Source organism: Canis lupus, chromosome 13 (genome assembly GCF_003254725.2).
Source record: "Canis lupus dingo isolate Sandy chromosome 13, ASM325472v2, whole genome shotgun sequence".
NCBI lineage: Eukaryota > Metazoa > Chordata > Mammalia > Carnivora > Canidae > Canis > Canis lupus.
This window is the reverse complement of record NC_064255.1, coordinates 11,387,101-11,410,538: the sequence shown is the minus strand read 5'-3', so window position 1 is coordinate 11,410,538 and position 23,438 is coordinate 11,387,101. Positions and strand designations below refer to the sequence as shown.

At 33.3% G+C, this 23,438-nt stretch overlaps 1 long non-coding RNA gene across 3 annotated transcripts in view; it reads left to right on the top strand.

Annotated features, from left to right (window-relative positions):
* The window catches only part of LOC112662420 (uncharacterized), a 177,010-nt gene that overhangs the window by 106,168 nt on the left and 47,404 nt on the right, over positions 1-23,438 (top strand). For all 3 annotated transcript variants that reach the window (XR_007401909.1, XR_004814349.2, XR_007401910.1), the window contains exons 3-4: positions 6,998-7,032; positions 13,468-13,541. This is a non-coding gene — a long non-coding RNA (uncharacterized LOC112662420). The remainder of the gene's footprint in view (positions 1-6,997; positions 7,033-13,467; positions 13,542-23,438) is intronic.

Sequence of the window (23,438 nt, the reverse complement as noted above, 5' to 3'; positions counted from 1 at the left end):
TAAGTTATCAAATGTAACAGTCCCTGAGATGTTTATACTAAGGTTATACCACTATTGTGTTTTAGATGCACTTAACTTTTTGATTTCCCAGATTCACAGCTGGAGAGGAATTTTGTCTTAGGATGAGTCATACCTTGAGTCTCACCCATATCTGATTTAGATGCTATTTAGATGAGACTTTGGATTTCAGACTTTAGAGTTGATGCTTCAACAAAGCTTGGGGGAAGTAATGAATGAATTGGACTATGGAAAAACATGGATTTGGGGGGCCATGGGCAAAATATTACAGATAAATATTTACTTTTCTCCTAAATTCATATGTTAAACAATGCCTCTCTATCCCTCTCCATATAATGATATTATGAAATGCGGTCTTTAATAGATACTTAGAGTTAGATGAGGTAATGAGGGTAGAGTCTCAGGATGATAAGTACCTTTATAGAAGTTACCAGAGAAAGAGAGCTTGCTTCCCCTCTCTGCCATATAACAACAAAATAACTTGCTAGTCATCAACCCAGAAGAGAATTCTCACTAGATTCTGAGCAGCTGGCACCCTGATCTTGGACTCCCAGTTTCCATAACAATGAAATTTAAATTTCTGTTGTTTAAAGCCACCCAGTTTATGGCAACTTATCACAGCAGTCCCAACTAATACGTTTACATTATCAAATTCCATTTTCACAAGTAATATTATTTATATTTAAAAGATAGGAAAATTTAATTCAAAGATGTCATCTTACCATAACTAGGTTGCAAAGCTATATTTTTTAGTTAGGATTTGAACCTAAAGCAGTTTGTTCCAAGACCAAACTATGCTTGATTTACTCTTCCCATACTCCTTGTTTATTACATTATTGTATGTGGGGGGGGAGTAAACATGCTTAGATTTCTTCTCAGGTTTTTCATAATTAAAATATAAGTATTGTGTATGCATAGTTATTGAGGTCCTTGTCTCTTCAGAGCACTTGGGGAAGAAAGAAATTACATGAAATGAATCTTTGAATTCTGTCTCCAAGAAATTTATAATACAGTTAGAAAAATAATACAAGAAAACCAAATATACAAGGCTCATAGATTTCTTTTCTGTGAAAGAAACACAGCAGAAGATTTACCATCTCAGTAAATTTTTAAAATATAGAATACAGTATTCTTAACTATAAGCACTCTGTTTTACATTATATTTCTAGGATTTATTCACCTTGTATAACTGAAACTTTGTAGCCATTGGCTACTACCTCCTTGTTTCCATTTCTCCCAGATCCTGGCAATTACCATTCTACTGTCTGTTTCTATGAGTATGATTATTTTATATTCTCATACAAGTGCTATCATGTAGTTTTGTCCTTCTGTGTCTGGTTTATTTCACTGAGCATAATGTCCTCTAGATTCATCTATGTTGCTACAAATGCTAGGATTTTTTCCCTTTAAATGCTGGATACTGTTTCCTCATATATATATATATTTCACATTTTCTTTATCCATTCATTTGTTGATGGACATATTGGTTATTTCTGTGTCTTGGCTACAGTGAATGTAAGAGTATGGATATCTCTTTAAAATCCTGATTTGATGGGACGCCTGGGTGGCTCAGTGGTTGTGTCTGCCTTCAGCTCAGGATGTGTTCCTGGAGTCCTGAGAATGAGTCCCACATCAGACTCCCTGCATGGAGCCTGCTTCTCTCTATGCCTGTGTCTCTGCCTCTCTCTCTCTCTCTCTGTCTCTCATGAATAAATAAATAAAATCTTAAAAAAATAAAATCTTGATTTGAATCCCTTTGGATATAGACCCAGGATTAAGATTTCTGGACTATGTGATGGTTATATTTTTAGTTTCATGAGGAACTTGCACATTAGTTTCCATAGTGGCTGCACAAATGCATATTTCCATTGATGTGTTCAAGGGCTCCCTTTTCTCTATATCCTGGCTAACTCTGCTTATTGGATTTCAGGATAATAGCCATCCTAGCAGGTGTGAGGTGTTATTTCATTGTGGTTTTGATTTGCATTTTCTGGTATTTAGTGACGTTCATGTATCTTCATATGCTTGTTGGCCATTTGTATGTCTTCTTTGGAGATGTGTCTATTCTAGCCTTTTGCCCATTTTTAAGTTGGGATATTGTTTTTAAGTTTTAAATTTTATTATTATTATTACTACTATTGAGTTGTTTGAGTTTCTTACATATTTTGGGTATTCACCCCCTATCAGATATATATTTTGCAAATACTCTCTCCCATTCCATGGTTTGCTTTTTAATTTTGTCATGTACTTATTTTACTGTGCAGAAGCTCTTTAGTTTGTTGTAAGTCCCACTTGATTATCTTTGCTTTTGTTGTTTGTGCTTTTGGTGTCATATCTGAAAAAATATTCATAAGACTGATGTCAGTGAGCTTTCATTATATGTTTTCTTGTAGGAGTTTTATGGTTTCAAGTCTGATATTTAAGTCCTTAATCCTTCTTCAGTTAATTTTGTGAGTGGTTTTCAGATAGGGGTCCAATTTAAAGGGAAAAACAGATGGGGGTCCAATTTAATTCTTGTGCTTAATTTAGATTCCTCATATAATATCTATCATTCGTTTCATTCATTAAGGGATGATAAAGATAGTGGAAAAGTGTAATAGGAAACAATCTCAAAAAATCTCAGCAAAATACATTTTTAATTAAAATAAAGAATGTATCAAATTTACAGGGAGAAATCAAGTAAGTAATACCATAATGAAGTGATAAAGTAACATAACTAATAATGGCACATCTTTTTTTAAAAAAAATATTTTATTTATTTATTTGTGAGAGATACAGAGAGAGAGAGGCAGTGACATAGGCAGAGCAGAAGCAGGCCCCCTGAAAGGAGCCCGATGCGAGACTCGATCCCAGGACCCCGGGATCACGTGGTAAGTGAAAGGCAGACACTTAACCACTGAGCCACCCAGGTGTCCCAACAATGGTATATGTTGATAGCATGTGCCTCCTGATATGGTGCATTGAAAATACAAAGTCACTGTTGTGGCATTGTAGTCAAATTTGTGTAACCTGGATTTAATCACAAGAAAATATCACACAAATCCAAATTCAACAAAATAACTGCCTGATATTTTTCAAAAAAGTAAAAGTCATAAAAGACAAAGACAGACTAAGAAATTGTTTCAGAATAAAGGAAACCAAAACAATATGACAACTAAGTTTGATGCTAGACGAGAAAGGTAACATTAGTAGAGTAGTTGTTAAAAGGTGAATACATCCTCTAGATTTGATATACTATTGTGTCAGTGTTTTTTTTTAAGTTTCATATTCGTACTGATGTTTTGTAATTAACTTTTGAAAAAATAGAGTAGAAAAGTACACTGGAATTCTTTGAATTGATATTTCAGCATTCTCAATTCATCTGAAAAATTTTCAAAGATGCATCAACTCTAATCATCAGGGAAATGCCATTTAAAGCCACAATAAGGGGCTGCCCGGGTGGCTCAGCCGTTTAGCACCACCTTCAGCCCAGGGTGTGATCCTGGAAACCCGGGATCGAGTCCCACGTCAGGCTCCCTGCATGGAGCCTGCTTCTCCCTCTGCCTGTGTCTCTGACTCTCTCTCTCTATCTCTCGTGAGTAAATTAATAAAATCTTAAAAAAAATAAAGCCACAAAAAAAATCACCTTACAGCTGTCAGAATGACTAAAACTAAAAATGCAAGAAATAACAAGTGTTCACTAGGATATGGAAAAAAGGAACCTCATCCACTGTTGGTGGGAAAGCAAAACTGGTGCAGCCACTGTGGAACACAATATAGAGTCTCCTCAAAAAATGAAAAATAGAATTACCATATGATCCATTAATTCCAGTATGGATATTTACTCAAAGATAACTAAAATGTTAATCCAAAAAAGGTTGGACCTAGAGGATATTATGCTAAGTGAAGTAAGTCAGTTAGAGAAACACAAATACTATATGGTTACATTCATACATGGAATTAAGAAAAAAATTAACAAACAATGAAAACAGTAGACAAACAAAAATACAGACTCTTAAATATAGAAAAAAAAACCTGTATTTGCCAGAGGGGAGATGGGTGAAATAGATAACAGGGATTAAGAATACATTTATATTGATGAACACTGAGAAATGTAAAGACTTATTGAATCATTATATTGTACACCTGAAACTTACATAACTGTATGTTAATTATATTTCAATAAAGAAGAAAATATAATCACTAAAAAAGTTAAGAAAAAATAAGCCTAATATAATACAGGCTGAGTTGTAATGTATATGTTTTCTATACAGAAGAGAAAATAAATATACAGAAGTCATTTTGAAAAGTTTTAAAAAATGTGAGAGGATTTATGAGGGACCTTGAATAGAGAAAATATGGGAGTTGTTTCTTTTTATAAAAGGAAATATGTAAGTGGAAGCAGGACTATGTACAGAATATTTGTTTTGGTGAGGCTACAAATGTCATTAAAAGAGTAAATTATATTTTATGATGATAAATAAAGATAGCAGCAACCAAGTGACCACCTTAAACATTTTTAAATATAATTAGATAAATTGCTTCTAATACTTGGTATGGTAGAAAGTGAATGTAAGTGAATATATAACACTTTGTTATAAAATATGTTTTCATAAATGATTAATATTTCTCATACTCAAAAAATAAATAACTAATATCCACAAGGAAGAGGTGACAAACATAGAAAACAAATAGAAAAAATGAACCTAAAAAAATAAATAAATAAAAAATAAAAAATAAAAAATAAAAAAAAAAAAGAAAAAATGAACCTACTACAAATGAATAATATAACTTCACTGAGGAAAGGAGGTGGAGGAGAATATGTAAGTTTGATCTTGTTTTAATTTTAGTTATGAAAGATACATATAACACTAATTTCTCTGACAGACCTAGTTAGAGATATAGTATCAGGAATAACATTCACCTTACAAGTATGTGCAGTGAAGATGAACATAATCTTGAATTGGTGGTTTGAAGAATCTGTGTTCCTTGTTTGCCTTACAGTACATGATCCTGGCAAATTTTTTGATGGATGTGAATACTGGTTTTCTCTTTTCTAAAATGTGATGAAGTAATAATAACCTTGGATTTGGGAATATCACCATCTCAATATACACTTTACATGTTTCTTATATAGCATTGTAAACTTAGACTTTTTTGCTGTCGTTTTGAGTCCTTGTGACTTTGAAAATGAGGATGATTATTATGAATCAGATGGAGATTTTTATTTTTTAGACTCAACAGAGCAAGTGTGAGACTGTATTTTAATGTACAGAGCTTTAGCGGGACCTGGGTGGCTCAGTCAGTTGAGCGACTGACTCTTCATGTTGGCTCAGGTCATGATCTCAGAGTTGTGAAATAAAGCTGTGAGTCAAGCACGGTGTTTAGCAGGAATCTGCTTGGGATTCTCTCTCCCAGTCTCTCTCTCTCTGGCCCTCCCCCCACCCCCACCCTTTGCTCATGTATTGCACATGCACTCTCTCTCTCTCTCAAATAAATAAAGGAATATTTTTAATAAATGGATGGAGCTTTACACAAACAAACTTTATGTCAGTTGTTTTTTAAGAATAAGCTTTCTGATTCTTAAATCAGGAAGCATTTTATATATATATATATATATATACACACATACATATATATATATACACACACACATATATGTATATTTTTGTGATATTATTAAAATTTCCCAAGTTTGAATTTTATTAGAAAGAAGCCTTCTGGTTCAATCTTTCATCTTGGATAAATGGAACAACAAGTGCTATGTACAGAATATAAAGCAGTGATAAGTAAAAATAAAGTTCCTCCTAAAAATCAGTCCACCAAGTAGCATAGTGGAAAAAAATAAGATTCTCCAGGGCCTCGGAGAATACAAAGTAGCACCTTTGGTGATCCAAGAAACTGTGTGGCCTCAACAGAGCCCAGCTGCCTTTCATGATGGCCAGAAGATCTTGATGCCCCAGGCAGCATATTATATATAATATATATATGCACTCCAGTTTTGGTCATAGTGCCTAGAGCATGATATGTATTCAGGTAATCACTGACTTCTATGAGGTATATATTAGAACGTGGTTTTATGTATTTCAAAGTGTAGAAATCATGTGGTGCACACACTTTTTAGCTTTAGCGAATGAATTGCACATTGAAATTATTATTATTACTTTGCAGTGTTTTGTTACTCAGAAAACTCTTAATGATTTTGCTTATAGCAGCAAGTCTCTGTGTACATACATCAGTAAATGTTGGCACATCAGAACACTAAAGTGAAATGACATTACTTAACATATTCTATTATACACTAGTGGATATAGGGTTTGTTGTGCCATTATCCTACTTTTAATTGTCAGAGTCACTCAAGTCTTGAAATTGAGACTATGTGGGTGAGAATTTATAAGCAGAAGTTAAATGAATATTCTTATAACTTAAATTTAACATACATAAGCACCTGATTATTAAGCTTACATATAAATGTCTCTTTTTAGCAGCAATTCTCAGGGAAAATAGCATTTGTAACACATCTAAGCTACAAATCACTTTAGTTTTAGAAAAAATAATAATATTTGTATGGATAATTTATTTTTACTTATAAAATAATTGCATACACTGTGGCTATATATGATCCTCTAGAGATAAAATACAGTTTTCCTTTCAGTGTTGTTTTTTTATTTGAGTGTGATTTGATACATGATAGACTTTTGTTTTAGGCTGGCTCATACTGAGTAAAACTGTATATGAATTATTCAACTACATATTTTTCAACATTCTTCTTGTTCCACAATATAAGGAACAAATTTACTTCCTGCAACAAATAATAACTAGGCTTAATATGCTTTCCTAGAAGAGTTTAGATATAGTTCTAACAAGTAAGCTTTTAACTTCTCTTTGAATAATCAAATGTTGCAGCTAGAAATCATGTCTCTGGAATGAAAATAATAATAGTATTTAATATAATTGAGATTATTTGCTAATTTTATGTTTTTCGTTTTCCCCGACCTAGTAACATCTGTGAAAAAGTGAAATGGCAGCTGTCAGGTATCTGTGATGCATGGATTCATCAAATAACTAAATATGTCTTAAAATAAACATGGAATTAGAGGTCCCACAAACTCAGGTTGAGAATGGAAGAGGGGATACCAGAGTGAAAAAGAGAAGATGGACAAAGAAAGATTGTGGAGAGAAATCTGCTAGAAAACAAATGAAAAGGTCCCATTCTGGAGAGGCAATGCTAGAAACAGACTCTTAACTATAAAGAACAACCTGAGGGTTGCCAGGGGGATGGGGGAAATAGGTGATGGGGATTAAGGGAGGGTACTTGTCGCAATGAGTACTGTGTATTGTATGGAAGTGTAGAATCACTATATTGTACACCTGAAACTAATATTACACTGCATGTTAACTGGAATTTAAAAACAAATTGAAAAAGAAAGAAAAGGAAAAAAAAACATGGAATTATTTGATCTGATAGTTGCTTTCATGTGTTCTTTGCAATTAGTGGTAAGTAAATTGCTATTAAGGAATTGAGCATTAACAATGTATCCAAATTATATATACAACCTTAGAATTTTCTGGATATTTGGATATAGTTCTGATTATTTATTTTAAATAATATAATTATAGTATCTCAAGATATACAAAGTGAGCAAAATAACTGTCCCTAGGATTTCAAATAAAAATCTTGGCTAGCATCAAAGCCTTCAAACTATTCCAGAAAGTCTGCACATTCTGCTGTTCTGACTTCATTAGTAATATACATTTATAAGACTTGTCAATTGATAATATATCTGATTTCCAATACTGTGAATCATTTTCAGATGAAATAAAAGTAATGTGAACTTTAGTGTATAATTGATTTAGAAAATCTGCATTCTAGTTTTACAGGAAATGAGCAACTTTGCTTTCACGTTTTAAGTAAAATTCATACATGCACATTATTAAACTAACCAAATGATGATTCTGAAAACAGAAAATAATAAGTCAGAATAAGATGCAAAAAAGAGAAAAGTATATTAGGCCACCTGGGTGGCTCAGTTAAGCATCTAACTCTTGATTTTGGCTCAGGTCATGATCACAGGGTTGTGAGATGGAGCCCCATGTCAAGATCTAGGCTCCACATGGAGTCTGCTTGTCCCACTCCTCATCCCGCTTGCATGCCTGTCCCATCTCTAAAATAAATAAAATCTTAAAAAAAAGGGAGAAAGAAAAGCATAAACCAGTTTTACTTGTAAGAGTTTATTAAAAGTCTTAAATTATTATTAACTATTTGAAAGCAATAGCATATTAAAATCATAACACCATAATTATATTACTGGGAATGTAGACTAAGATGTTAGAAAAAGGAGCTTCTAAAAAAAAAGTGGGTCAGCAATGACAGATATTATTTATCTCTCATATAATAGTAAAAAATAAGCATCTAGCTGATGAAATAGTTCTGCCATCCTTAACATGTGGATTCCAAGGATATCCCAATCATAAAAATAAAAAATAAAAAATCTAGAATAAAGGAAATGACCCAGAAGTTTGTCACATCACTTCTACTGACATATTTTGTCTTAAGCCATATGGGCAAAATGAGCTGCAAGGGAAATTAGGAAATGCTTTCATCATCTGAGGAACCATAATCTTTCCAGAGAGAGAAAGAGGAGAATGAACACAGGAACATAGGTAATAATCACTGCTATGGTGACCTCTGCTATTGTTCACTTGAGAGCACCCATGGTATTATTCTTCCCGCAAAAAGAATATGCATTTATTTTTCAAGGAAGAAAATTAACAGTACTATCAGTTATCACATCTGGCTGACTGTAAAGGAACTGTAAAGGAGTTGATGCAAAGTCCTTTCTCTTATGTCTTGTCATGGTTCAGTACACCCTGGTGTTGTATTAACTGAAAGAAAAGTTATTCTCCTTTCCCTACTCCCACCAAGCACCTATTACATAATGTGGGATTGAAAGAAGAAAATTATATTTACTCTATGCAGAGCATAAACAATGAAACTCATATTAATCAGTTGTCTTTATCTACCACAGGGAAAGGTTTACAAAGTCTTCTTGCCCTGGTAATGGGATAAATTCCTTGTTTAGCCTGTTTGACAGCCCAGTATTCAGCTCTATTCGAGTCGTTTCTTTCTCACTGTTTTTCATGGCCCCAGCATTAATATTGTGTCCTTTTGTCCCTTGGTATTGTCATTCACTGACTAAACTACAGAGCTTTCTTTTTATTTATTTATTTTTTTAAATTGAAATTCAATTAGCCAACATATAGTACATCATTTGTTTCAGATGTAGTGTTCAATAATTTATCAGTTGCATATAACACCCAGTGCTCATCACATCATCTGCCCTCCTTAATGCCCATCACCTCGTTACCTCATCCCCCACCAACCTCCCCTCTAGCAAGCTTTAGTTTGTTTCCCAGAGCTAAGAGCCTCTCATAGTTTGTCTCCATCTTTGATTTCTTCCTATTCAGTTTTCCCTCCCTTCCCCTAAGATCCTCTGTGCTTTTTCTTATATTTCCCATATGAGTAAAACCGTATGATAATTGACTTTCTCTGATTGACTTATTTCACTCAGCATAATACCCTCCAGTTCTATCCATGTCGATGTAAATGGTAAGTATTCATCCTTTCTAATGGCTAAGTAATATTCCATTGTATGTATATACCACATCTTCTTTATCCATTCATTTGTCAATGGACATCTTGTCTCTTTCCACAGTTTGGCTATTGTGGACATTCCTGCTATGAACATAGGGGTGCAGGTGCCCCTTCATATCACTACATTTGTATATTTGGGTTAAATAGTAGTAGTGCAAATGCTAGAGTAGCTCTATTTTCAACTTCTTGAGGAACCTCCATACTGTTTTCCAGCGTGGCTGTATCAACTTGCATTCCCATCAACAGTGTTAGAGGGTTCTCCTTTTTTTGCATCCTCTCCAACATTTGTTGTTTCCTGATTTGTTAATTTTAGCCACTCTGACTGGTGTGAGGTGATATCTCGTTGTGGTTTTAATTTGTATTTCCCCAATGCCAAGTGATGTTGAGCATATTTTCGTGTGTCTGTTGGTCATTTGTATGCCTTCTTTGCAGAAATGTCTGTTCATGTTGTCTGCTCATTTTTTGACCGTATTTTTTGGTTTTTGGGTTTTGAGTTTGAGAAGTTCTTTATAGATCTTGGATACTAGCCCTTTAACTGATATATCATTTGCAAACATCTTCTACCATTCCATAGGTTACCTTTTAGTTTTGTTGACTGTTTCCTTGGCTGTGCAGCCAAAGAAACAGCCAACTTTTAACTTGATGAAATCCCAATAGTTCATTTTGTTCCCTTGCCTTTAGAGACATGTCTAGAAAGAAGTTGTGATGGCTGAGGTTGAAGAGGTTTCTGCCTGTGTTCTCCTCTAGGATTTTGATGGATTCCTGTCTCACATTTAGGTCTTTCATCCATTTTGAGTTTATCTTTCTGTATGGTATAAGAGAATGATTAGGTTTCATTTTTCTGCATGAGGCTGTCTAATTTTCCCAGCACCATTTATTGAAGAGGCCATCCTTTTTCCACTGGAAAAACTACAGAGCTTTCAGAGGCAGCTTCCTAATGGGAGAAGTTTGGTGATGTGAAAATTGCTTTGGAAATTGAATTTATGTAGGCCAAACTTGTGATTTCTTTGAAACAAAATTCTCTGTAAAAACCTACAAGATTCAGAAACTATCAATAAATTCTATATGAAAGTAATGTATGTAATGTTTTATTTCCCAGTAGTTGTTTATAAAGTTGTCAAATAATGTGGTAGCTTTAAAGCATGTCCCTATGTCTCTTGGAGAAATGGGGAAAAGTTAGTTATATTTTCATAAGGCTTTAAAAATGCTATGTAAAATACTTAGTTTTCATGAAGGAAGTAAATATTTCTTTTCCTTGAGCTCATATGTAGAAAGTCTCAGAATACTCACAATAAATAAATGTAAGATGACTGGGATTGAAAAAGAGAATAGGAAGTAAGCTAATTAGTGATACAAGAATTAGATGGCTTAGTATTAGGATGATGATATACAACCTTTTTATAAGAGAATTAAAGCCAGGTCAGAAAAGAGATGAAAAATTCGCTAGGATTTCCACAATTCATAAAAAGCTCTCCTAATTCTTAGTAGAATTACTCTGCAATTCTATAACCATTCTATAAATTTTAATAAACCAAACGTATTTCTTATATTGTCCAAAAATCATCAAATTTTATTGAGCTGATATGTACTAAAAGTTGATGAAGATTGCATTGTTTTATGTGACGGTATTTTCAGTTTTTATTGCCATTCCTAAAATTGTATTTAAAGGAAATTATGTTCATATTTCTATATAGACAGAAATTGTGAAATAGTACATGAGCACACTGATTTGAGCAACCTTGAATTGGGTTCTATGAAAAGTGAAGCAGTAAAGTGTATTGAATACATTTTTTATTCACTCTATTGAAATGAATCTCTCACAAGTATATTGCATTTAAGTCTCTGCAGTAGGAAAAGTAACCTGAAATACAGCATTCAAGTAGGTATAGATAAGCTCCATTTTGTAAAACTTCTATTTCAGGATCAGTTAAAAACAGTAGAAATTGTTATGGATTTTACTAATGCTAGCACAAACCACTAATGAGAAGCCAGTCAGTAGAATTGTTTGGAAAGAAGAGAACTATAAATCACAAATTAATCTTATCAGAAATTTTAAGATAAAGAAATGAGGGAAAGAGCAATGTTACCTTCCAGTACAATTGCACATAAATTGGTTGCATTCATTAACACAAAAGAAAATGATTTGTAATGGTTGTATATTATTTCTTTATATTTAATGATTGAGGTTCTGTTCCATGACCTGGTGGGGGTTTTCTTACAAATATTTCAGACAACATTGTTGTGTTACTTTATACAGTATTCCTAAATTTCTTTGGTAAGTTTTAAAACATAGATGGATTTTGAAATACTTTAAGAAAACAACTAGATAATATGTAAATAACAAGCATGAGACATAAATCTGATGTTAGCTTTAAAAAAATACTTTATTTATTCATGAGAGACAGAGAGAGACAGAGAGAGAGAGAGAGAGACAGAGGGAGAAGCAGACTCCATGCAGGGAGCCCGACGTGGGACTCGATCCCAGGTCTCCAGGATCAGGCCCTGGGCTGAAGGCGGCGCTAAACCGCTGAGCCACAGGGGCTGCCCTGATGTGAGCCTTTTAATTGTAATTTTCTTTTAGATTTTGTTCAATGATGGACAAAATTCTACTCATAAGGTTGAAATAGTTGCAAGTAACATTGTCAGTCTAGTAAATATTTCAGCTATAATAGTAGCAATAATACATTCAACACCAAGGAAATGTTCTTCCTTAGAAATTTAACTTTCCAGCCATATTTTAAGGGTGTAGCAAAAAAACATATACGGTATATATCTCCCAAATATATTTAATGATTTCATATGTAATAATTCTCTAAGAGGAGAATGGAGAAGAATGAAGGCTGTCCTTTGTTACAACAATATAGGTGATTGTCACAGTGCAATGGTGGCATCTATTGGCATGTGGTATATATGACATGAAATTGCCTGGATTTTTTCCAAGTCTTGCTTTCCTAGAGCATTTCATGTCTAAATGCTGAGAAGATTTGTTTCAATTAGCAGTTTCAGTTTGTGATGAATGAATTTAAAGCCAATGCTAAAAACAATCAAGAAGATTTTTATTTTTTACCATTGGTCATAAAGAAGAATTGGAAGAAAAAACAAAGTCAATATTTATTTCATGACACTTCCTTATTTGTCACTGTGCTCCAAGCTTATTCAGACATGGCATACTAAAGTGTATCAAATGAAGATCAGAAAGTCTACTATAGATGATAATGGATAGATAGGTAGATAGATAAGTATGTAGAAACAGATACACCAGATAGATATAACAAGCATTGAGCTGAAAAGATTATGGTCGTAGGAACTTTATAACTTAGTGATAAAGGCGTATTAAATAGAGGATCATAGAAATATGTGGTTACTCAGAATGACAATAAGTTAAGAAAAATAATTCTGTGAAAAAAATAATTCAAGAAAGTAGTGTCAGGATAGTGCAGATGTACTAGAGATTACAAGATTCTATAAGCATTATTCCAAATCAAAGTAACTTTTTTCTGTTCCTTTTATTATATAACAGAAATGGTTAATTGATTCATATTTTTCCACCTAGCAATTTAATTCAATAAATTACTGAATTTTGCAGTAAGTGCACTTAATTACAGCAGAGATGCCTTATTGTGGTTACTTTGGTGTACTGAGAGCCACATGGAATGGCTACATTAAGGGTGCTTGTATCTCTGCATTCAACACTCCAAAGCTGAGTCACTTTAGGACAATGTCCCATTCTAAGAACTCTTGCCCTAAATGGACTCTGTTTCTTCTGAAGTACCTTTATTAACTCTTCATTTTTCCTTTTTTTTTTTTTAATCCAGAATCCAAAAGGCAATCTCTTACTCCAGGAACACAGAGAGCCCTCTATATGCCCTGACAAAACATGTCTCTTGAGGTATGTAAAAACAGAGTACTGTGTTACAGTTATGGTTGGTTGTGGGCATGTGTATTAATCTTTTTTTAAATCTGTGTCTTATCATATTTTAACATTAAAATAAAGACAAAATAAAATCACCTTTCACTTTAGGGAAAGACTGTTCCTCGCTGGCTACCCAATTAGCCAACTCTTAAACATAGCAAGGAACTCACAAAACATGTATGATATGCAGACTAACCAAAAAAGAGCCATATTTCTCTCTGGCCTGTGTACCCCAGGATACAATATTCATCTGTTTAATCACCCCAGGGCCACATACTAATAAACTAGGGACCTAGAGCATAGAGCCTGCTGAAATTATTCAAACAAACCAATCCGAAACTGTTTACCCTGCCCTGTCTTACCTTTCCTGTGTAAACTAATAAAGGCTCTGGCTTAAACCTATTGCTCCACTGTTTCTGCTTCCTGACCCAAACCTAGGGTTCCTCCTGAGACTCTACAGGGTGAGCTGTGCCTCTGGTTTCTAGGGGAACTGTAATTAACATTGACATTTTCTTTCAGTGCGTTAACTTCTTTATGTTATTACTCCATAACCCTCTAAATTAAGAACCAGACACAAAAGAGCAAATTTTAGAGAAAAGGATATAGAGAAAATCAGTTATTTGGCCCTTATATTGCATTAAATGAACTTAATGAAATATGTCCTTGTATCAAACAAACAAACAAAAAAAAAAAGAACTTTGACTTTTGCCAGAGAGCTCCTTTTCTCACAAACAGAAAGCTTTGGACTATTATTTGTATAAAAAATAAATTTACTTATTTGTACAAATACTGCAAATAATTCTGCCAGTTTGGAGACATTGAAGTGTGGAGCCTGGATCATTCTTCCTGGCTATCAACAATCGTCAAGTTCCATACACAATTGTTCAATTCTCCTCCAATCTGAGTAAACACTACTCATTTCATTGCTAATAGAGCACAATGGTGATACAGCTGATAGACCACAATGTATAAAAAGAAAGCTTTATGCTGTCATATGATAGATGAAAAAGATTTGTATTGCATCATTGTTAAAATTTGCTCTAAAAGTAAGAAGGTGTAAAATTTTGAGTAGGTATTAAGTAACTCAAAGGTTTTTTGACAGTCTTGATAAAAAATATGGAAGTTCCATGATAACACAAAGTATGCATAAACAACTGAGAATCTAGTTGACTGATTTCACCCAACTACTTCAAGATCTGGAGACCTACTATTGTACCCAGTTACTTTAAAAATGGTGTTTTTTTTTAATTCTGTTATTTCCTCTATGAAGCTAAGAGTTCTTGGATACAGAGTCATACTGGACTGCTGAAATTATTCAAACAAACCAATCCTAAACTGTTTACCCTTCCCCTGTCCTGATAATAAATAGCTTATCATTGGTGACCTAAAGAATGATCTGGGGAATGCTGGAGGCAAAGGCCAGACTGGAGCAGAATCAGAGAGAATGGGAAGAAGTAAGTAGGAAACAAAGGTAGAGAATATGGACAACTTTTTGGAAAGGTTTTACTCTACGGTGGAGGTAAAGAGAATTAAGAAGACATTTGTGTTTATTTTTAGATATTTGTAAAAATCAGTGAAGACCTAATCAGGGTCTGTATCCCTATGTAGGAATGTCCAAAGTCATGATCAGCATGTACATGCACACATGTACACACGCACACACACACACACACACACACACACAGGAATAGAAGTATCATTATCTTGTTTTTGCAGAAAGAAACCAACACATAGACAAGTAAGTGATTTGCCAAAGATTACAAAGATACATAATTGAAGAATGAAAGTCCAAATAGTACATTCTTGTTACCAAAATGAGTACCCTTTCTGTTGTACAAAACTCTTTCTGCTTTGGGATTTAGAGGAGAAAAACCTCAGACCAGGTTGAAACATATTATGTATAACGAATGGCTTGAGACAGATCTGTAAAGAGGATGAGGGAGATTTTTTGAAGCTTTTGTGAGCCTTGAAAGTGGCTTAAAAGTGACAGTGATACCTAAGAAAGATTTGCACATGTGAAAGAGATATTGATAGTGAAATGGCCTGGGGACTATTCCAGTAGACCATAAAATAAAGGCATAAAGATCATACTCGTTGTATAATCACAGGCATAGAGAAGAGGGAATGAATTCCAGAAAATGAATCATCTTCCCAGAGACATGAGGGCTTGGGGGCAGAAAAAAAGTCTAATATTCAGTTCCAAAATATGAAACTTGGGGACTTAGCAAATATATTATCAGGAGCAAAAACAGAGTTGGTTTGGGTCAAAAGAAAAAAAAGTGGGATTTTCTTTTTATCAATAGTGGGATTTTCTTAAATATAGTTTCATATGGACAACTATTGGACATAACATGGACAACTATTTTTAAAACATGGGAATGGAACTCAGGCGAGGGATCCTCCTAATGGTAAATTCAGCTTTAGATGTCATCTGCATAGAATTGATATCCATTAGTTAATCCAGAAATATTTCATCACCTACTCTCCTCTGAGGCCCAAGTTAGGTGTTGCAAGTGTAGGATTGAAAGAGAGACCTAATCTGCTCTCAGGAATTTTGCTGCAAAATTAAAAAAATATAAATACATAAACAATTAAAATACATTGTGGTAATTGCTAAGACAGGTAGATATTGTATTACCATATGTGAGAGATCCTCATCTAGATTTGGAGATGGATGCCAGGGAAAGCTTTCAGAGTATATAGAATTTTCATGAGAGAAATAAAAATGTGCATCTGAAAATAATGGAAAGAGAATGATAGAAGGGAGGCAAGCCAATATATAGACTTTTTTTTGGGGGGGGGGGCAGTAAGCACTGTGAAATAGTGATTTAAGAGATGTTTGACAATTACTACCCAAAGCTTTTAAACTAGAAGAGTGCATGAGACTTATAACTGAGTAGCTCCTCTCAGACAGAGGGAAGGCAGCTCTCTGAACATAAATTAAAGAATACATGTCTGTTTAGGAAGTAGAGACAGGAAACAGGCCTGGCACCTTCAAAAATAAGAAAGGTAAAGCACAATAGAGAAAAATATAAAGGTTTGGCATGAAGGCAGATAAATCTCTTATACTGATCAAAATCTAACAGACCAAGATAAAACTAGTCCCCAGACCCTGAACATTGAACCAGTGTAAACACAGAGAACAGTTAGTGAACAGCAAGCATTAAACCTCGGAAGAAATTTCAGACGTGTGTCATCCTGTTTTTGTTTTGTTTTGTTTTGTTTTCTGGTGGCCCTTCAATTGCATAATTTTCCATTAGGTTGGACAAACACATCTGGCCCCTTTTCAAGGGACAGGAGTCACCTAGATAAATGCTCTGTTGTACAAATAATGCCACCTTCTCCCTCTCCTCTTGCTTATGTCCATAGTGTCTCAGACTCAAACAAGTGTTAATTTAAAATGTCTACAATCTGCTCACAGTCAAAAGACCTATGTTTAGAACCAGAAAGAAACGACTTGTCAATCCATGAGAGACCTCATGCTTTCAAGTATCATGCAGTGTTTGTCGTTCTGTGACTAGCTTATTTCACTTAGCATAATGTCCTCTAGGGTCACTGATGTTGCAAATGGTAGGATTTCCTTTTTTAAGGCTGAGTAATATTCTATTGTATGCCTATTATATTTATCTGTTGATGGATATTTTGGTTGTTTCCATATCTTGGCTATTGTGAATAGCGGTGCAATGAACAGGGAATGGAAATATCTCTTTGAGATTCTGATTTCAATTTTTTTGGATATATATCCAAATACATACTGGGATTACTGGATCATTTAGCGATTCTTTTTTTTTTTTTAAGAGGGAGGGGGTGGAGAGGAGTGGAGGGAGAGAATCTTAAGGAGGCTACACACCCAGCACATGAGCCTGATGCAGGGCTTGATCTCACCACCCTGAGATCATGACCTCAGCTGAAATAAAAAGTTGGACACTTAACCAACTGAGCTACCCAGGCAATCCTATAATCTTGTTAAAAAATATATCATGCCAGTCTTCTTGGAAATTTGGAATATGCTTTTTCATTTCTTTGAGAATAAAGTGGAAGTTCTTTTAACAGCATATATCTTTCTACAAGATCATAACTTCCTCCTCTTTCTAATCTGACTTAAACATGGTCCCACTTCAGAGCATTTTTTCATTGTCCTTTATGACAGGTGTACTCCTCACCTAAATTTCATCATACTTCAGGCTATTGCTTAAATGTCATCTTCCCTACAGGGCCAGTACACACACACACACACACACACACACACACACACACACTCTTCCATTAGCTTTCACCACTTTATTGCCCTTCTTCCTATGTACTAGTTACATCAAATATATCACTTATTTAGCTTTTTTTGTCTTTCCTGTGAAAAGTAGGCTCTGTATGGAATAGGATTTTTGGTTTTGGTCATTGATATATCCTTACTGCCAGAAGAGTGTTGGACACATAGAAAGTACTCTGTAAATACTCATTGAATTATAAATGTTGGGGATCCCTGGGTGGCTCAGCGGTTTAGTGCCTGCCTTTGGCCCAGGGCATGATCCCCTGAGTCCCGGGATCAAGTCCCACATCGGGCTCCCCACCTGGAGCCTCCTTCTCCCTCTGCCTGTGTCTCTGCCTCTCTCTCTGTCTCTGTCTCTGTGTGTCTGTCTCTCATGAATAAATAAATAAAATCTTTAAAAAAAATAATTATAAATGTCACATAAAAATTTTATATATATTATATTATTTAATATCTATTATATTTTATCATATTTATATAGTATATATTTTATATGTTTATATTATATATATTAAACTTCATAATAACACTTGGCACATTAAAATGTTTACAAGTGACATGAATTGAACTGTGGTTCAGAATTGCCTGTGCTATTTATATTGTCCTCTCCTTTCCTCTTCTAAGCTCTCTTGCGCCACTCACTCTTGTTCTCCCTGTCTCCCACTATGGATACTAATCTTTAACTTTACTCCTTTAGTAGTCATGAGAACTAAAAGGCTTTACCTGCTCCAATATATTTCTTCTCCCCTGTCTTCTTTTTTAAAAAGACTTTATGCATGTATGTATGTATGTATGTATGTATTTATGGAAGAGAGACCGGGAGAAAGAGACAGAGAGCAGAGTGAAAGAGAGCATGAGCAGAGATAAGGGGCAGAGAGACAGGGAGAAGCAGACTCTCTGCTGAGCAGGGAGCCCAATGTGGTGCTTGATCCCAGGACCCTAGGATCATGACCTGAGCCAAAGGTAGATGCTTAACTGACTGAGCCATCCATGTGCCCCATTTCCCTCTCCTCTTGACTATATTCTTAGTTGTGACAACAGCTGTTACAGGCTATTGTGATATGGAATTAGGAAGACCAAATAAACATATAGGAGAATGAGAGACATTAGATTAATTCCATAACTTAACTTGTTCTTTTAATACTTAGTTTAAGCTGAGCAGTATTTTTTATTTTCATACCAGCATTTTAAGGCATATCTAAGGGGCAAGTAGTCTGTAATTTACAAATGTCATCATGAATGATTAATACTCAAGAAACAGAAACACATGTAAGAATACATTCAAAATATATCCTATTTTCTGTATTTGTAAGACAAACTCTACAAAAAAGTATCGACAAATATATATATAATATGAATATTTGATTATTCTTTAATAAAGTATTTGATATTATCTAATTAAATACATCAATATTAATAAATACATTTTTCCACATTAACTGTCTTCCTTTAGAGACAATAACTCAAAATGTTACACTAAATGTATAGAGGTATACTTCTTAATAAATTACAAATTAATTTTTAACGTTTTAATGTAACTGTTTTCAATCCTACATGGCATTGATAAAGTTATGGCTTTTTTACTAAAAATAAAAAGCAAATATGGTTGAAAAAGACAGTTGCTTACCTGGGAGTGTCCAAAAACTATGTATACAGATATCTCTGTGAATTCTTCTCTTGAACTTTCATACTTCTAACATATTTCTTGATATTGAGTTAAAGACACAGAAAGTCTCCCAGAAGTTTACTAAGCCTACCTTCATTTCCCTTTTGATCAACTGTTTGTATATTTAGTACAAGCACAAAAAGATATAAAATGTTATGAAAATTTAACTTTCATAAAATAGATGGTCTATGGAAAATGTGCAATACCTATAAATGTGGATATTTTTACTCATATGTAAGTCTGTGTGATTTAGCATATGTGTTTACAGTTGAGAACAAGTCATAACTTTTCTTTTTTTTTTCAGAGTAGTTCTTTTTCTCATAATATTAAGAATTATATTTTGTGGTTCTCATGAGTAATGCCATTAAGATAAACACTCAGATAGAAATATTTATAGCATCTGATTACAGGTAATATCTGTTTATCTGCCTAATATATTAGAAACTCGTTGTGATTTTTTTGTCCTAGGAAGGGAGTGGAATAGAGATAATATCTTTTCAAATCCATAGCTTTCCTCCTTGTAAAGGTATCACAGGGGATCATCTTGAATATGTGTTACTAATCAGAAAATTATAAAACCTGGAAGAAAAATATAATATTTCCTGCTTTATTCACTTAGAGAAAAACAATACCTATATTTATTTTTACAGCTTTAGCATTCTATAGCATAATAACCATAATAACATAATAACATAGGTTATAATGGCATAATAACAACTGAGGCATTTTAACAAATGAGTGTTTAGTATGTCAGATAAAGATTCCTATATTTTACCAATGATTTCAAAATTAAAATTTTCATTGTGTGCAGTACCACAAAAGCTTAAAGATTATGAAAACTAATAAATGCAAAGAAATCTACCTTCTGAATATGACAGTTTGGCCTTCACTAACATGTATCTTATTTGGTTAAGTTATGTAATCATTCTGAGTCTTGTAATTGCTTCATCTGTAAAATATAGCAACTTTCATCTTTGTGTTGGCCACTAATATTTTAATCACAAGTAGCAGGCCACAGTACAAAATATCTCAAGAAAACAAAGGAGATGTTGATATTTGTAAGTGGAAAGTACAATAAGAAAAGCTGGTTTCATGCAATAGCTGAATTCATATGTTCAAATGTCACTAGTTATCTGTCTCTTTTACTTTTATTGATCACTGTTATTTTTATTCTTAAATAGACTTTCTCCATGCAGCAGTGAATATTGATTCTGGGAATTCCAAACATACTTAAACTATCCTTAAAACTAATTAGTGATACATCCTGAAATTGTTAGATATATAGACCTATGTATGTGTATATACACATATCTCGTGCCAAAGTTTGGGTCAATTCCAGAAAAACAAACAAGCTACACTGATTTTTGGGTCATATGTCAAATGTATGCATTTTGTATAATACAGTACATTGAGTAGGAAGCCTATATTAGCACCATAGTTTTCATAGAGAAATTAAAAATAAAAGGAAGAAAAGTTCTATTTGTGTGTGTGTGTATATATAGTATATATACTATATATATTTATATATATTACTAAGGATAAAATCCAAATTTTTACTTGTGTCTCTTTAACTAAAACTCTTAGACATGGAGATTATCCTTTTAAAAGAGGTACCAGGGATCCCTGGGTGGCGCAGTGGTTTGGCGCCTGCCTTTGGCCCAGGGCGCGATCCTGGAGACCTGGAATCGAATCCCACGTCGGGCTCCCGGTGCATGGAGCCTGCTTCTCCCTCTGCCTGTGTCTCTGCCTATCTCTCTCTCTCTCTCTCTGTGTGACTATCATAAATAAATAAAAATTAAAAAAATAAATAAATAAATAAAAAATAAAAGAGGTACCATTATTATTATTTTCATCTTTTTTCTATAGTGCTGAATAAATAAAAATAGCATCGTTTCAGTTATGTAGTAAATAAAATCACAATGTGAATGCCCAAACCATTTGACCTTTAATCATGCCTTTAAAAAATTGCCTTCTAAAAATATAATCATCAGTCATAATATTAGTTTTATGCATTAATATATGTGTATGATATTTCTTTAGTCCAATAATCCAAACAATCGATTATGCTTGTGAGTATAATTTTTAAATCATATGGTATATATTCTCCTATAATATTATTAGAATTCAATAAATCCAACTATATCCAATGTCACTATAATATAGTACATTATTTTTTTGCCTCATTACAGCTGTTTGTTTTTTCTTAACTTAACCCATGAGAAAAAAGGCTCAGAAGGTTGTTCTCAATCACATAGCAGTGTTTTTATGTTTATTTTATTTTATTTTATTTTATTTTATTTTATTATTTTATTTTTTTACATAGCAGTGTTATATCCTATAAAGCCTTCAAGTATTGGTTTTCAAACTTAATATATTAACAGATTTTTTTTTCACAATCCTTAGGAAATACTATGTGCTCTTATTTATCAGTACCCATTCACTGCTCTGATGATAGAAGTTATGCCTGCAATTATATATGTGAACACTGTAGCATTTTCCTATGAATTGGCTTATGTAAAATTGTTTTTAACTAAATGATAATACTTTGATAGCAGTGCTCATATTAGTTATTGCATTATGCCATCTGAGACTTTTGGGATTTTAATTATCTTGTATTTTTCTTGGAAATAACATCCTAAATATAAATAAAAATTTTACTGCTTTAATACCATTTTGCAAAGCATCAAATAGTAACTGTTGCAAAATTCAATACTTTTTAAAGTATCTCTGGACTGATAAATTTAAATTTAATGTATGAAACAATATCTTTAAATCCTATGGTTTCTATATAGGTTGTACATTTTCTCTTTGGCACTTCTGAATAAAAACAAAATGATTTATAAACATTTAACTCTGAAATCTATACAACATAAGAAGGACCCAATTCTTTATTTTGGTTTTAAAAGTTTATAGTGGAAAAATAGAGAACATTTTCATAAGTTGGAGTTTAAGATCTAGTAGGGATTTATTGTCCATGCCCTATTATACTTGTGAAAAATTGGTATTGTCAGTTTTATAAACATCAACAAAAAAAGTGATGTGAACAGTCTCAATGAAAGAAATGTACATATTATACTTTTGGAGGAAGGCTTCATTTTAAAACTATAATATGAAAACTAGGAGAATTATTCGTGTTGCCTGCAACATTGACATTGCGTTTTATGTTAAGTAATTAATTGTATATAAGGAATGAATAATCAAAATAGTCATGAGGAAAATAACTGAGATGTTTTAAAAAATAAAATATCAAAATGCAATTAAAACCTTAATGAATCCCTCATATTCCTTATTGATTATATTCCTATCATCTCTCTTTGGATTTAAGTCTATCCTGAATTTGGTGCATTTTTTAATGCTCTTCCTCTTCCTCTTCTCTCTCTCTCTCTTTTTCTTTTCTTTTTTCTCTTTGACAAAGGTTATAATCCAGATCTTTAAAAAAAATTCTATCACAAATCACATAGGAAAAAATAAATAAATAAAAGCCAGGCAGCCATTAAAATAGACACTTCACTGATTTTTTACAGTATTTAGAAATTACAACATAGAAACCATAAAAATATTCTCCTAAATACTCTTATAATACTTTAAATTATTGTTTAATCCATTTGGAGCTAATTTATGCATTGTATCTGCATTTTTATAGACTGTGTTAAGTACAAACCTAATTTTATCTTGATCAGAAGAATTACTTATCATTCCATAACTAAGTATTAAGTAGTTGATAACTTCCAAAGAGTATCAATTCCATCTCTACCATACACCATGCATTAAGTTTCCTTATTGATGTTGGTACTTTCTGGGATCTGTATTTTATTCTGTTGATCCATTTCATTTGTTCATGTGCCATTACCACATTTTCTTTAGTTATATAATTATAAATAATTTTCCGAACTGTGGTGTATGTCTTTGCACATTGTCTATGCCCTATTTTATCTCTCAT